The sequence below is a fragment of the Neolamprologus multifasciatus genome, chromosome 20, assembly GCF_963576455.1.
Source record: "Neolamprologus multifasciatus chromosome 20, fNeoMul1.2, whole genome shotgun sequence".
NCBI lineage: Eukaryota > Metazoa > Chordata > Actinopteri > Cichliformes > Cichlidae > Neolamprologus > Neolamprologus multifasciatus.
Window position 1 is genome coordinate 4210139 of NC_140458.1, and position 15772 is coordinate 4225910.

The window sequence follows — 15772 nt, forward strand, 5'->3', positions numbered from 1 at the left end:
GGCCCGGGAGTGCCAAAATGAATTAAATAAATACATCATTAAAAAATTTATTGAATGTGTCAATAATGAATTAAACATATCATTAATTAAAATGTCATCAATTAAATACAACTGGAAATAAATAATTAAATGTTTTAAATGAAATTAATAGCCATTTAATTAATTATTGAAATATTTATTTAATGAATTCATTCCAATTTTAAATAATTAATGAAACATTTAATTCATTATTTAATTAATCAGTTTTGCCACTCGCAGCTCTCCACAATTGTCCATGATGTGAATGTCCTTTTCTACCACAACCCAGATGTACAGTGAAGTCACTGTCATGTTCAAGAAACCAGTTTATAGCTTTGTGACATTGTATGTTAGCCTGGTATCAGAACACGGGCACACTGTGGTCATAAAGGGATGAACATGACATGGAAGATCTAAGGTTTTACAGATTATGTAACCATTTCTGTAACTGAAGGAATGTCTTCCACTAGGAGGACCATTTACTAACCGCACTTACTTTTAAATAACAAATGAGAAAATGAGAAACACGTAAACTCTCATAGACTGTATATAAATGATGGATGTAGCTGCTGGTTTCCACTGTTGTCATTTTAGTTAGTTTGTTTTTTTTAAAACCAGACATTACACACACAGGAGACTGCTCAACTGTTATTGTACGGTGGCCCTGAGAGGTCAAATGGACTGCAACTTTTAAAAAACACACCAGCAAACAGGAAAATGCTGCAAAAGCACACAAAACACAAAGGAAATAGAAAAAAACAGCAACAAAAAACTGAGGAAAAAAATCAGGAAAGCAAACAGAAACGTTTCTTGGGAAACAAAAACTTGACGGAACGTCGGTGGAAGTGACACGCTAACAGTAAACAGTAACAAACGTGTGTAGAGTATTAAACGAATAATGTGATTAAATCACTCATTGCCTTACATCCTTAGATCTCACAACACTAATGAACCCTCTGCTTCTTTTGAACGTGCCTCACTGCAGTTCTTTGCAGCTGTTCGGTCAAGTTGTGTCCCAGAAACACTTCCAATTTCTTTCCTGATATTTTTAAAGCTTTTGCAGCATTTTTTCTCTTTCCTCTCAGGGTCACCACATCATCATCCTTTTCAACACTGATGTAAGATGAATTAACTGGTATGTTTTTACGCATAATAGAATCAAATATGTACTGTTGTCCAGTTTCGGTCTGTGCAGGTTCTGTTGTCCACCTGCAGGTGGCAGCAACTCAACAGAAATCCACCTAAACATAAGCGAGACTTACAAAAAAACAAACCTACTGTCCACATTATTTATTATTATTTTAATTAGAAATGTTCTACATTCATGCTGTCTTCATCTGCTGTCTGAGGAAGGATTTGATTCAGTTTGAGGCTTCTCAAATGTCTGCCTCTGGATGGCCAGAGGCCTGAGTGAAAGCAGGTTAAGTTCCAGATATCAGTTCAGCTCATATGAAAGCAATAAGTTCTCAGGAATATGACATTAAAAGGTCTCAGTGTGCCATTCGTGAGAGTTATTAAGGAGTTTTTCGACACCTTTCACTGATTAACATCACTGTGAAAAAGAGATTCTCACTGAGCTGCAATCCGAGTGTTTCATAGTGTTTGTACAGGGATGTGATCCTAAACTGCAGACCCTGAAATCATTTACTTGTTGTTTGTGTATTCACTCTTCCTACAACCTGATCCCCACCCGGCGCTGCTGTTGAATAAAATGTTGGAGGTTTTGGCTCATAGGGATCGTTTTTATAGCCAAACTTATTATTTAAAACTTCCGCCATGTTTAAAGTGAACATCCATCATCGTAACACAAGACAGAGAATAAGAAAAAAGCATAATAATGAAACTTTAATCGCACAATCAAAGCACAAAGAAGAATTTTAGTTCATTGGCTGACGTTACCTCGGAGTCTGCAGCTGTGGAGATTGTGTTATTGCAGCTGTTTCACTTTTCCAGACATTTTCAAATATTCACCTAATGAATGGATGCAACGCATGCTTCCTCACCTCCCCAGCGCTCCTATTAATATTAACTCACATGTTCACAGTCACATTTTTCCAGGTTTCCTTCAGCACCAGCAGCAGCAGCAGCTGTGTTGTTTTAGTCTGTATTATATTTTTAAATGTGACCCTGAAGCATCCATTCGTTCTGTCGCTATAGGCCCGGAGGAGCTTTCTTCATCTCTAATTTCCTTTGCACTCATTGAATTTATTTATGCACCGCTCTTGCATGCCGTTGCCTTTCTGTCTTCTCTCTTCAACAGTTTGTGCTCTGTCCTTTATCTCTGTGCCTTTCTCCTGGAATAATAGAAATTCCCACTTAAAGGAATCTCTGACACTGGACCTGCATATTCCTGATGTTTGGTTGATGGCTCCACTAACCCGCTGAGTTGTTTTTCGTATATTCTTCTGCTGTTTGTCATCCCTTTGTGCCTTTGTGTTCATCTTTTCTCTTTTCCAGTTACTCCAACCTTTTAAGGCAGATATTTGGTGTCCGTTCTGATGGAAGCTTCTTCCTTTTAAAAGGGAGTTTTTTTCTCTCCACATGCTTTTATCTCTGTGATCGTTGCTATTTATTTTACCTTACAGTTTAAAGTGTCCTGGGAATACATATATTGGATATTGGCAGTGTGTATAATTTATAAAAATATCCAGAAATCCTCCAAAATGATCATTTGATCTTTCAGTCATTTACATTAGGTCCATAAATATTTGTATACCCTCAAATGAAAGCTGAGGGTCTGCACATTATGTCCATTATATAACTAGAATTGTTACATGCTTCAGTAAACAGGTGAAAAAAACATAAACTTGTGTCACTGTCCAAATATATTTGCTAAGTATTTCTGTGTTATGCTTCCTTCTTCTGCTTTATTAAAATTTTGGATGCAAACTTTGTCCATACGATTATTGTAGATTTTTAGAGCCTGAAGCAACTGCTGTTTCGATTTGGCACCATAGAAATAAAACTGAAGGGAAATGTTTAAACTAACTGTGCAGCCATTTTTCATGTAATACATCCAGTGTTGGGGAGTAACGGAATACATGTACCGCCATTACGTATTTAAAATACAAAATATGAGTAACTGTAATCCGTTACAGTTACCGTTTAAAAAGGTGGTATTTAGAATACAGTTACTTTGTGGAAATAAATGGATTACACGGCGGTACTTCCCTGTTTCATATTGTGGCGGGTCAGGACTGTTCGGGTTTTGTTTGACAGCTACGTTCTGTTGTTCCAGGTGGCAGCGTTACGGTTGCCATGGTTACGGGGTGACGCTCTCTCTCTGCGTGTTTCCTGGGTGAGAGAGGCCTTTTTGTTGTTGTTGTGCTAAGCTAATAGGCAGAATGCTACAGGTATAGCTCTAAAGAATGTAGCATCATGGGCAGTGTAGTCCGTGCTGCAGGGAGAATGGACTGCCATACACGTTATGTGTCTGTGAGCGAGGGAGGGAGAAAAAGGAAAAGTACGAGCTGTCATCGAGCAGAAACGGGAGCTGGAAGCATGTAAATATAATAATAACCACTGCAGCCAAGAAGAGAGCCTGACGAGCCCAGTTGTAAGTAAGCTATTAAGACTCGACTGTACACCGTGTTCGTGTTTTCCTCCAAAAACAATAAGTTCCTTGGAGCAGCCTTTCAACGCCTCTCTCTGTCTCTCGCTAGCAAAGTTGACCCAGACAACAAAGTAAAGCTAGTTTTCGGCTACGAGCCCGACACAGAACCCACCGTATTAGCCAGAGGTCCCTTTACTACGGTTCGGAGCCGCGGACCTTCAGTAACAGTAATAAATCACAGCAATAGTACATTCATGTAGTTGTAAACAGCATGATAATATATTAAGTAATCCAAAGTATTCAGAATACGTTACTCTCATTGAGTAACGTAACGGAATACGTTACAGAATACATTTTGGGGCATGTATTCTGTAATCTGTAATGGAATACATTTTAAAAGTAACCTTCCCAACACTGATTAAATCAGTAGGCGGGCCCAGGGCTGCAAATGAGCCCCGTGATCACTAAAACCAATACACTCTGCTCTACACCAGCTCTTTACACTGAATGTGTTCCCACTTTCAGTGCCGCTTAGGGTGAGCAGATGTCCCTCTTTAGGGGGACTCTGGTACATGTTGATGAAGAAAGGCTCTCATCATGGCTCTCCTGCTGGTGAGCAGGTCACCATCTTTTGCTTTCTGTACTCTGCCTAAAGTTGAAAGTCATATGCAACAATTTTTTGGGAAATATGATGAAGGCTCCCTCTGATAAAAGGAAATAAAAACTGCAAATTAACTGGGTTAAAGTGGTGGAAGGTGGTTGTCATGTTTCCATCACCTATTTAGAAACACTGATGTGTCTGAGAATTGAGTTCGTGGACGCCTCAGAGAAAGAAAAATGATTATTAGACAAAAAAGTGTCAGAAACAGTTAAGCTTATTAAAATAAATAATAAATCCTCGATCAGTTTAACAGAAACCTTTATTGTCAGTGCAGAAATGACGATCACATCAACTTTATAAACACAGCAAATATAGAAACAGTTTATGGCCAAAAGTATGTGGACAGCTGTACACACATGACAGCGTAACATGCAGCTGTTTGTGTCAAAACACAAACACAACAAATCCCTTAAAAACACATTTATGTGGAACTAAACCGTAAAATCACCACAAACGCCCAAAAGGACCGACGACGTTTCTCAAGACGAACTTTAAAACCGCAAAAATAATCTTTCAGCAGCACCTTAAAATATTTCAGTAATCTCATCCTCAAAAAGTCGTCTAATTACATGATAAACATAAAGTAAAACAAGTGATTTATTTCAAGATAAAACTTTCAGTCTTTATAAAATAAGACGTGTCATTAATATTTGATTTAACCTGGAAAAAAAAAAAACACCTTCGTCTAAATAATGAACACTTCATTATATCATCATCACATCATCTTTGCACACAACAGATGGAAACTGGGAGTTTCTTCTTTAACAGGCAACAAGATGCTAAATATTTGGCTACATCCAGCCGGTGCCGTCCACGTACTTTTGGCTGTACAGTATGAAATCACGGGTCCTCACAGACAGACAGAAAAGTGACGGTCGAATTAATCAGCTGCTGACCTGCAGCTTTCTGTCTCTCTGACAACCAATTTATTGTGAAAATCCTGCTGGTCTTCTTTTTCTTTCAGAATAAAAGCTCATTCAGACAGGATTTCACTGCAGGCTTTTAATCCTCCTCCTGCACTCTCTCCTTCTCGAGCTCTGTTTCTTCTTTTACTGATTTCAGCACCCACACGTTTATCTGTGAATCCTGTATGTATGTGATGTTTCCTGCAGTGTGTGAGGGCTGATCTGGAGGTGAAGTCCATGTTTAAGAACTAAATATGAATTTAGAAACCTCAGAAAAAAACAAAAAACAAAAAAAACCCTTCATGGCTCCAGAACCCAGACCAGATCACCAGCAGCTGCAGGTGTTTGAGTATCAGACTAATATTTCATCACCTGCTCTGTCTGAAATATTAAATCCTGTCTGAATGAGACGGGAAAAGAAACACTTTGACATGAAGGGATGAATAAATGAGGAGGTTTAAAAGCAACGATGGAGCTGCAGCTGCAGAAGAGTCTCTGGGTCTTAATCCAGGACACTGAGCTCTGTGATTGGTTCCTGTCTATGACCACGCCCACTCTGAGCACTTATTGGCTTATTTCAATGTTTTATGTGTCTTCAAATGGTAGCTGGTTTAAAACACATGAAGTCTGTGCAGCAGCTGGATAACATCTGTGTCTTGAGGCGACTGTTGTTGGGATGTAGCGCTTTATAAATAAAACTGAATTGAATAAACGTTACTGAGCGTGTGCGGGGCAGAAATCCTGGTCACCTACAAGGTGAGTCATCCCGAACTCCTCTGACCATCAACATCTGGCACACTGATCTGAGTCTGAGCGCCAACATCAAACTGATGCTGGTTCGCGTGACTTCACCATCAAACTAAGTCCTCTTCATAAAATAAATGCTACGCGAACAGGAGTCCAGAAGCCTCATTCATAAAACATGTTTACACGCATGTCAGAGAGGAAAGTGCCATTGAAGTACTAGTCCATTTACGCATTAGTTTATCTGCAGTATTTGTACTGAAAATGAGAAAATGACCCACAACTTTCCGAAACTATGGCAACTACAGTACCTTCACCTCTGGATTCTCATGTGAACATCATTTATTTTCTTTATTCGACAGGACAGTTGTGTTTACTGCAGTGATTTTCCACAAAACAAAATTAAATCTAACAGGATCACGTGTTGCTACAATCTACTAGTGCATCTAAAAACCATTGAATGTCACAAAAAAATAAATTTGTGGTAATTTCAATAAATAACTTTTGAATATTTTGACTAAAAATGATGTTTTTTGTTTTCATTTTGGTGTTTATGGCTAATTACACCATTACAGCTAATGAAAATCAGAAATCCAGTATCTCAAATTATTAGGATATTTCCAAAGATCAATCTAAAAAGGAAATACAGAAACCTTTGAAAACTTTATCTATTATACAATAAAAACAAGATTTGTCATCTTCAATAAACATGAAGAAATTATTTTGAGTAAAAGCCCGAAATGTATAAAATCAAAGGTTAAAATTAGAATTGTCGGCAGAATATATTTTTAATAATAATAATAATAATGTAATAATGTGTAGTTTATTATGTTTTGATTGTATACACAGCACTCTTTTGAGGCTCCATGAATTATGGCATGGAGGTGTGGATGTTACTGAAGCTCAGGTTGCTTTGACAGCAGCCGTCTGTGGATCAGGGTTTTCATCTTCCTCTTGACAATCTCCACAGATTCTCTGTGGGATCCAGATCAGGCAAGTTGGCTGTATGATTAAGCATGGTAATAACATGGTCAGCAAATCAGTTTTAACATTGTGAGTGGTGCTAAGTCCTGGTGGAAAGGAATTTGGCATCTCCATAAAGCTTTCAGTGAAAGGAAACATTACTTCAAAACCTCCTGGTAGATGTCTTGGTGTAGACTCAATGATCCAGATAAGGAAATCTCAGAAAGTTGATTTCGTTCATCTGGATTCAGCATTGTCTGTGGAAAAAAAGGTTTCATCACTCGTGTCAGCTGACTGCAGGTTCCCCCAACGTTATATGATCATATCTGTCACCTATCTCCAAGTTTCTGGCTTTGGCCCTGAATCGCTTCGTGTGCAGCACCAAACGCAACATTCGAATCACGTTGGACGACACCAGATGAAACAACGGCCTCTTATGAGACCGTTACATCTTCTTCACTTGTGTTTCAGTTACCGGACCAGTGCCGGTAGCTCATAAGAGATTAGAGGACAAGCCAAGTGTCTCTGTCCAGTCAAGCTTATTTATAAGCACATTTTAAAACAACAGATGTAAAAAGTGCTGTATATCTAAAAAAGATTAGAAGATAAGAAAAACAGCGTGGATAAAAAGTCCTCAGAACGCAGTCTGGTTTAAAAGCCAAAGAATAAAAATGCTGTCAACTGCCAGAGCATCTAAAAGCATCTAAAAGCATCTAAAAGCATCTAAAAATGAAAAAAGGACCAAGAATGGCCTCTTGAGTGGCTCCACATAAGAAAGGAAGATGCACGCCTAAGCTGTAAAATTGTTTGGTAAAGCAAGATTTAAACTCTTATTCTGAAACTCTTCAGTAACACTGCTTTGACCCAAAAACGAATAGAGAGAAGGAAAACAGCTTTCTCCAGGACCTTAGACTAAAAAGACGTTTAGAAATCAGTCTGAAGTCGGATAAAACCGTTGGATCAAGGTTTTGCTTTTAAACAATAGACTCCACCACAGTATGCCACTGCCATTGATAATAGTGAGTAAATTCATTGAAATAGTGCCAAAAATATCCATCGGCCGCCAAGACGAATGTCCAGGAGACATTTTGTGGGTTTTAAGGGGCTCAAAGTGGTCAAAAGCAACAGAGGATGTGTGAAACGATGGGTCAGAGCCAGGAGGGATGATATGAGACCGAATACTTACAATCCTGGCATCAAAATCAAATTCTCATCTACTGCTTTGGACTCTATGAGAGGAGGAACCAGGAGGATTAACAACAGAGTTAATAATGCTGAATAAAACAGGGTCGTCTGTGACAGTTGTGAGAAACAATATCAGACAAACACTTTGTTTTTACTGGAACGCCTCTGATCATTTAACAGAGACTCTCTAAGAACAGGAAAAGACACCAGAAGTTTCTCCTTTCTCTGTTTTTGTTCCACACACCCATCTGAGTGCTTGGGTGGCGTTATTTAACCAAGGCTGAAGGTTTCAGATTTTTGAGAGCTGTTACTTTAAGCTACAAGGGTCAGGACATCAGACAGACACATTGATGCACCGTGGGTTCTCCACTTGACCCTATTGTGACTAACTTTCATATGGAGAAAGTCAAGAAGAAGGGCTCTGATATCATCCCTGAAACACCACCGAGCTAATGGTTCAGGTATGCGGATGACACCTGGGTGAAAATCAAATCTGAGGATGAACCACAGCTCACTGATCTTATTAACTTGGTGGACACACACATCAAGGTGAGACATATTTTACAGAACATCAGGTCTCTGTGACTTTCAAACCTGAAAACGCGCCATGCCAAAAAGCGATCGGGCGCATGGATCAGGTTCTGAACTGAGCAAACCAAACAAGTGCTGACTCAGGGAAGAGATACGTCATCAGGCCAGGACTCTGTAGTCTATTTACACCTGAAGGCAAACAACCACTCTTTCAGAGAGGAGCATGTGTGCATCCTGGACAGGAAGGAACACAAGTTTGAGCAGGAAGTCGAGGAGGCAGTTTAGATGAAAAGGGGAAGACCATCTCTGCAGCAAAGAGGAGGCCAAAGAGTACATATCTCACCATCTTACAACCAAAACTAGTACCGTTGCTTAACAAACTACAAGCTCAGTTTCATGATTGTTAATATGTGCTATTATCTTGTCCAAGGATATCTGGGAGGTGACCTGCTCTGCTTCCTGAGCTTCAGCCACCCAACTGAATCTGTACTGTTGATAGCGCTGGGGAAACCTGCAGTCAGCTGAAGACTGAAGAACTCACTTGGATGACTAAAGAAATGTTCTTCCTGTTGAAAATGCTGCGTCCAGATGAACCGAATGGCACCTGACAGTGTGTGACCACCAACAGTAGATGATGTGACACTCCAAACTTCGCTCTGGACTTCAAACACCTTGGATTCACCTCTTCTTCCAGACTCTGGGACTTTCTCTAGCATCCTAGGATTGATGCTTTCTTCTAAAACCAGACCACTGCTCAACAGTCCAGCTCTTTTTCTCCTTTGACCAGGTAAGATGCTCATGGTGCTGTCGTTGGTTCAGGAGTGACTTGATGCATCAGTGGTGATTCTTGACACGCTGACACCAGCCTTAGCCCTCTCCTTGTGAAGCTCTTATATTCTCGAACTGACTTTTCTTGTAAATCTTTTCGAGGCTGTGGTCATCCCTGTTGCTTCCGCACCTTTACCTTCCAGCCGACCTTCCATTAATATGCGTCTATACATCGCTCTGAACAGCCAGGTTTTTCAGCAACCAACTAGACTGAGAGATACACAGTAATTATGCCGTCTTAATAGCAAGTTATTTAATGACAGAATGAAATGTCCTGATAATTTGAGATATTGGATTTCTCCAAAATTTAAACAAAAAAAGTCTTTAAATATTTCCTAGAAAATATGAAAATTCCTTTTTGAAATAAAAAAAACTCACAACTATTAAATGTTTTGTGATCCACTAAAACTGGGACTTGGTTTTCTTGGTTAGCCGGTGATCATGTTTTTTGTGTGAGGTGAAGAAAATTTCTGACAGGTTAACAGGTTAATATTGGGGGAAAACTGAGTCTGACTTTCTAGACTCCAGCTGCTACATCCCGGCATCATAATGCATTTCATTTGAGCTACTCCACTAAGTAGACATAACATTAGCTCTGGTTTGCCACTCAGTCAAGCTCAGCCAGCAGCTCCAGTAGATCAGCTCACTCTGCAAGCCACTTTGATACCCACCACCACCCCAACACCTCTATTTCATGCTACTTCTGACTTAAACAATCATCGTCACCGGTGGCTGCTCTGTTTAGCTCTCTGCCTTTAGGCTTTACACATATTTGCTTTTAAGAGCGGACGTGTCCCAGAACAGAGCTATATCACCAAATATAATTAGTGTAAAAGGAATAATAAAAAAGAAACAGTCCTGGCAGGAAATCCTCAGGTTTACCTTGTCCGAGTCACAGCACACAGCCTGGGCCTCTCATCTGCACTCCAGGGCTGGTGAGTGTGATGGTGACCGTGGTAAACAGAATTTGATTTGAAGTTTAAGCTGGTTGATTTATAGTTGAAAGGTTTAATGCAGGAGAAAATGATGATAAAATGACTGATTTCAGTGTTTAGGAATAAGTTGGAAAGATGAAAGTGAGAAATAAAATGTGTCGTATTTCTGTTTCATTTTTCCTCGTTTCCAAAATGAGAGTTTAGATCACAAATATTACCTGTGCCTGTGCGTATGTAATGGTTATGAATGAGGCTCCCGGTGTTGCTTTATCTGAAAGTCGGGGGGTGGGGGGGGACCTTGGGATGAACAGCTGAGCCAATCAGACTGACCACAGGATACGCCATAAACGGGACTGTAGACCAGTTTAACCCATTCAGGTTTTCTCTTCCACGAGGCAAAAATCTCCTGTTTGTGTTGTAAAGTTGTCGGTTGTTTTCAGACAGGAAGTTCTCAGGTTACTTTGTTATCTGAGAGCTGTGGAAAGGTCGCCGTGTGGCTTTAATCAAAGGGAGAGGCTACAGGCGCTTCAGCGTGACCTCTGAGATGTTAGAGGATCCACTGTGACTTTTTGTCCTCACTGATATTATCTCTTTAGTGACAACAGAGCATCGTCAACATAATGACGAATGCTATGCTTCAGCCAATCGTTTGAGCCAATTAGCGCACGTCTCTGTAACATTTCCTGTTCGTATGTTTCACAGATGAGCGATGAAGATTTTCTGCCTGAACCCACAGGAACTCCTGATGCTCCAGCAGTTTCATTTTGACATAATATTATGCACTTGAGTGTACTGTTGTTCTGAGTGTGTGTGTGTGACCATGTGATCTTCATGATGATGTCATCAGGCTCTGCATGGGGATTGGTCCACAGCTACCTAAGGGGAAAAAAGCAAAAAACGAGTGCTTGAGTGGTGTTACCTGACACGTTTCCATTCCTCCTGATTATTATTCACATTTCCTTTTTGATTTCATTTTTAACTGCGTGAAAGCGCCTGCCTATGTGACGGCCCAGCCTACGTCACCAACACCAAAAACAACACGTCCTGAACGCTCCTGTAAAGCAGGGGCACTAATCTGATGCTCAGTGGAGAATGGCTGGCTTTTTCACTCTAATACCGAAGGTCCTGACCTTCCTATGAAAAAGTGGCTCTGCGTTACATAACTTTGGATTTGGGAGTGAAAATAAAATTGATTTGAACTAAAGGCAGGTGAGGCTGACAGCCAGCTGCTGCGCTGCACTCTGAACAGTCAGCAGACGTTGGTGCTGCTTTATCGGAGCGACGAGCCACGCTGAAAGTGATGGGTTGTCTTCTGCGGTGTGGATCTGAAAGTCTGCTGCAGGTGGGCACACAAACCTCTAATGACACGATGCCTGAATCTCATGCACACGTCTGAACAGAAAGAAGCAGGAATCGATCAGGCGATGAGGTGAAAGAAGTTTTATGTCTGACATGCACTCGTTTCATTAATCTGATGGCAACTAAACATATCTGAATATGCAACCTCTTCATTTTTCTGTAGAAGTCAACAATAGATGATTAGTGAGTGTACAGCGTACAGTTTGTGGTGTTATTTGGATGCATAACATCCCAGAGTCTGTCCTGACAGAAGCTTAATCATCCAGGAACTGTCTACACACGCTGGTCACATGGGGCATGACATCGTCCTGGACCAGGATGACCTGAGGACCCATGACTGACAGTAATGTGAGGATTTTAACCTGGTACCTAACAGCGGTCAGGGTACCACTAACTAGCACGTGGTCCATATATGAACCTCCAAGGACATGAACTTGGACCCAGTGATACCTGCATGCCTTTAGCTGGCGGAGCTAAAATCATCAGTAATCTTTAGTTTTCCATTGTTTACTTTTCTCTGCAGTTTCACATCTATTACAAACTGAACAAACTGCAAGAAGCAGAAGCTGGTTTGATGTCGTCTTTCCAGTGCATTTACTATAAAACTCCAGATTTACAGGATGTAACTGGTGCTGAAAGGCTGAAATGTTTTGTGCATTTCGGGAGCTACCCACACAAAACCACCAGGCTGCACTGAGGTGGTGCAACAGCCTCCTGTGGATGTTTTGGCTGAAAACACATTTTAAAGTTCAGCTTTGTCATAAATAATCTGGTGGTTTTAGTTTTGGTTTAGTTGCACTCTTTAATCTTGGTGATGTTTCTCTCTCTCTCTCTCTCACACACACACACACACACACACACACACACACACACACACATATTGGTGTTTATTATACGCAGTGTGCTAATACTTGAAACGTAGCTGATGCACTGTCCATTTCTCTCTCTGTTGTTTGTGACTAAAGCTGAAACACCAGCAGAAGAGTGACCCATATCTGACTGACAGTATGTCGCCACTTTACCAGATTGAATGTCTTATAAGGGCAGAGCAAACCTAGCTGTCGAACTGACACACAGGTATGTGCTCGGTGTTACACCCAGCCTGCTCTGATTCTCTGTCCAACCTGCAAACAGCTGATCACGACCTACCAGTGACGCATAATGAAGTGTTAAAAGATCCTGAGATACTCCACATCTCTCACTCAACAAAAATTACAAAATTAGAAAAAAACCCAAACATGGGCATTTATTAAAAGTTTAGTGCTACAACGTTTGCTATTTACTGGCAGGTGGTGGGAGTGTAACGTCGTGCTGTTGTTTATTAAGAACAAACTGAATATCAGCCAATCAGGTTTGAAACAATTGCAGGATACAAACATAAATCCTGACTGATGTGGGCTTTACACGTCACACTCTCTGTACACTGTAAAACATCACAACTTCCTGTTTTATAAAAGTAAAGTCATTTTAGCTTTTGACATTTTTGGTTAGAGATTCAGTTCCTGATCTTAAGAATCTATGTGCCTGAAAATGAAGATAGGTGATTTAAGGCAGCGCTCCCCAACCTTTTTTGGGCCACGGACCGGTTTAATGTCAGGCAGTATTTTCACCACCAGCCTTTAAGGTGTCGCGGATAAATACAACAAAATAAAATGATATGACCGAGACAAAAACTGTGGTATTTTGTAAATATAATAATAAACACGAATTCACGGTGTAATTGTGTAAATTTATTAGCAGCGTCCTCCTGAAATGCACCAACAACATTGAGAGTAACGTCCTGCTCTCTGCCCCTTAATGCTCTCTGGTCGCTATGGTCAGAGATGGGCAGTAACACGTTACTTGTAACGCGTTACTGTAATCCGATTACTTTTTTCAAGTAACGAGTAAAGCAAGGGATTACTATCGGAAAAACGGTAATTAGATTACCGTTACTTTCCCGTAGGAACGCTGCGTTACTGCGTTACTAAAACCGTGATTTTTTTGCGAGAATGTCTCATGACAGTGACGTAAGCGAGTGCGACGTTCGTGACAACAGCTGTGTGCAGATCAACAATGGATCATATATCGAGTGCGGAGAGAGTATGAGCGTGCAGCGTTTAAAGCGTGGAAGTACTGACCTTACTTTGAGTTTGATTCCATAAAAAGTGACAAAAACATTAGTGTCCGTTGTGCGTGGGAAGAAAACTTCTTTTTACAGCGAAAAAAACCCTAAACTTCCGAGCAAGCACCGAGTAGCTACGATGTAATGGGAAACTCACAGAGAAACTCGCGGATTCTTCCACTGACCGCTGCACACCTGCACCAGGGTAACCCTCCGCCTACCCCACTCCTGCTTTACAGGTGAAAATAGAGCAACAGGACCGCTAGTCTGTGACTTTATTTATTTTCTGCTTTGTTCTCTTCCAGTCAGAGAATGTTGCAGATAATTAAATTTTTGCTTGATGCATAAAGTTAAAAGATTAAAACTAATAAAACAAGTTTTAAAAATAGACGTTTCCATTTGATTACATTTTGTATGATGGATTATGCAGAAAAAGTAGAATTGGGCTGAGAGATCTATCACTTTATCACCTATTCAGGTTGTAAATCGTGTTTTTAAAAAGTAACTAAGTAACTAAGTAATAATTACTTTTGAAAATAAGTAATCAGTAAAGTAACGTGATTACTTTTTGGGGGAAGTAATCAGTAATTAGTTACTGATTACTTTTTTCAAGTAACTTGACCAACACTGGCTATGGTAATGTGTAAATATTTCTTTCAAAATAAGACACAACTACAACACAGGAAAAGACCCGGGGAAACCGAGTTAACGATAAAAACCCTGAAAACCATAAATTTCCCCCCCGAGCCTCACGTGGCCCGGTACCAAACGACTCACGGACGGGTTGGGGACCACTGATTGGACAACAGAAGGCTCAAAACGTTGCCTGGTCTGATGAGTCTTGATTTTTTCTGCAACATTTGGATAATAAAAACAGTTTTAACCGACTGGAACTTCAATCTTAATGTCTTAAACTTATATATCAAAGTTTGAAGCAAATAAAAAAAAACTAGAAGATGCAGTAATTATGACTTCTTGTAAATGCAGAAAAATGCATTTTTTAAATCACTTTTTATCCTTCCTGCTCCACTTCACCCATCTTTTGTGTTGGCTTCCCTTTCTATTCATGCTTTGTGTCTGCGTTATGGTCTGCCTTCAGAAATGTACTTTAGGAGCTGAGTACATGGACAACATGCAGTTTGTATTGAAGTGAATGCGAGCTCAGCTGTGGAGCATCCATCGATCAGGGTTTCAAATTTGAAAACATGAAACCTCAATTTAGAAGCAGCAGAACCTCTTTATCAGCAATAATCAGAGTTGTGTAACAGTTAAAAGGTGATCAAACACAATACTGGAAACCACTGGACGTGTAAAGATGGTGTTCCTCTGCTCTCTTAAGTTCACCCTGTGGCTAACAGTCTGGTGCTTTTCCCCGAGCAGAAAGGTAGCAGTCGCATCAGCCAGCAGAGAATACAGAAGAGGAATAAGACGCTCACTGTGCTGTTCCACAGGGAATAGAACCGCCACCCGTTAGTGCCTTGCTTCTGAGGACAAAGAACCTCAGCTGTTAACATCAAGATAAATCTTTAACCAGCGGCTGAAATATTCATCAGAAGCTCCAAAAATATCTGCAGCGGCTTCCACGAGCCAGGAGTCGTCTGCCTTCTGTTCATTAGACACATGTAACCTCCACCTGCCATCCACGCAGGAGTCTTGGACTATCAGCAAACCAGCAGAATAAAGTGTTGGAGTCATCTCAGCTTCAGGGTTGTGTTTCCTCACATCCTGCCCGTCTCTTACTAGTACCAGACAAAGGCTGAAGTGCAAAAAACTGCAATTCCTTTAATGGCCACTTGAAGCTGCTTCTAAAAATGAGTGAATTATCATAAACTCACATGTTAGGAGACCTAACAGCCTGGTAAATAAAAAGGGCTCAGCCTCTGTGGACAGCTTCATCCACTCATCCAGCACTGGTGTTAGAGGAGCAGTTGCTGAAGGTTAACCACACTGTTGCGTTAGCAAAAGAGCCACCACCAGAGGGCGCTG

General features: G+C 40.5%; 1 protein-coding gene across 2 annotated transcripts in view; it reads right to left on the bottom strand.

Moving 5' to 3' along the window:
* Positions 1–4473: 4473 nt before the first annotated feature.
* The window catches only part of grm6a (glutamate receptor, metabotropic 6a), a 39687-nt gene continuing 28388 nt past the window's right edge, over positions 4474–15772 (bottom strand). Inside the window, exons 16-17 of one of the 2 annotated variants that reach the window (XR_014871536.1) lie at positions 8305–11199; positions 4474–8248 (exon numbers count right to left, since the gene is read on the bottom strand). The gene's annotated coding sequence lies outside the window, so the exon portion shown is untranslated. Of the gene's footprint in view, positions 11200–15772 lie in introns of both variants that reach the window. The other variant, XM_085145937.1, reaches the window with a different exon arrangement.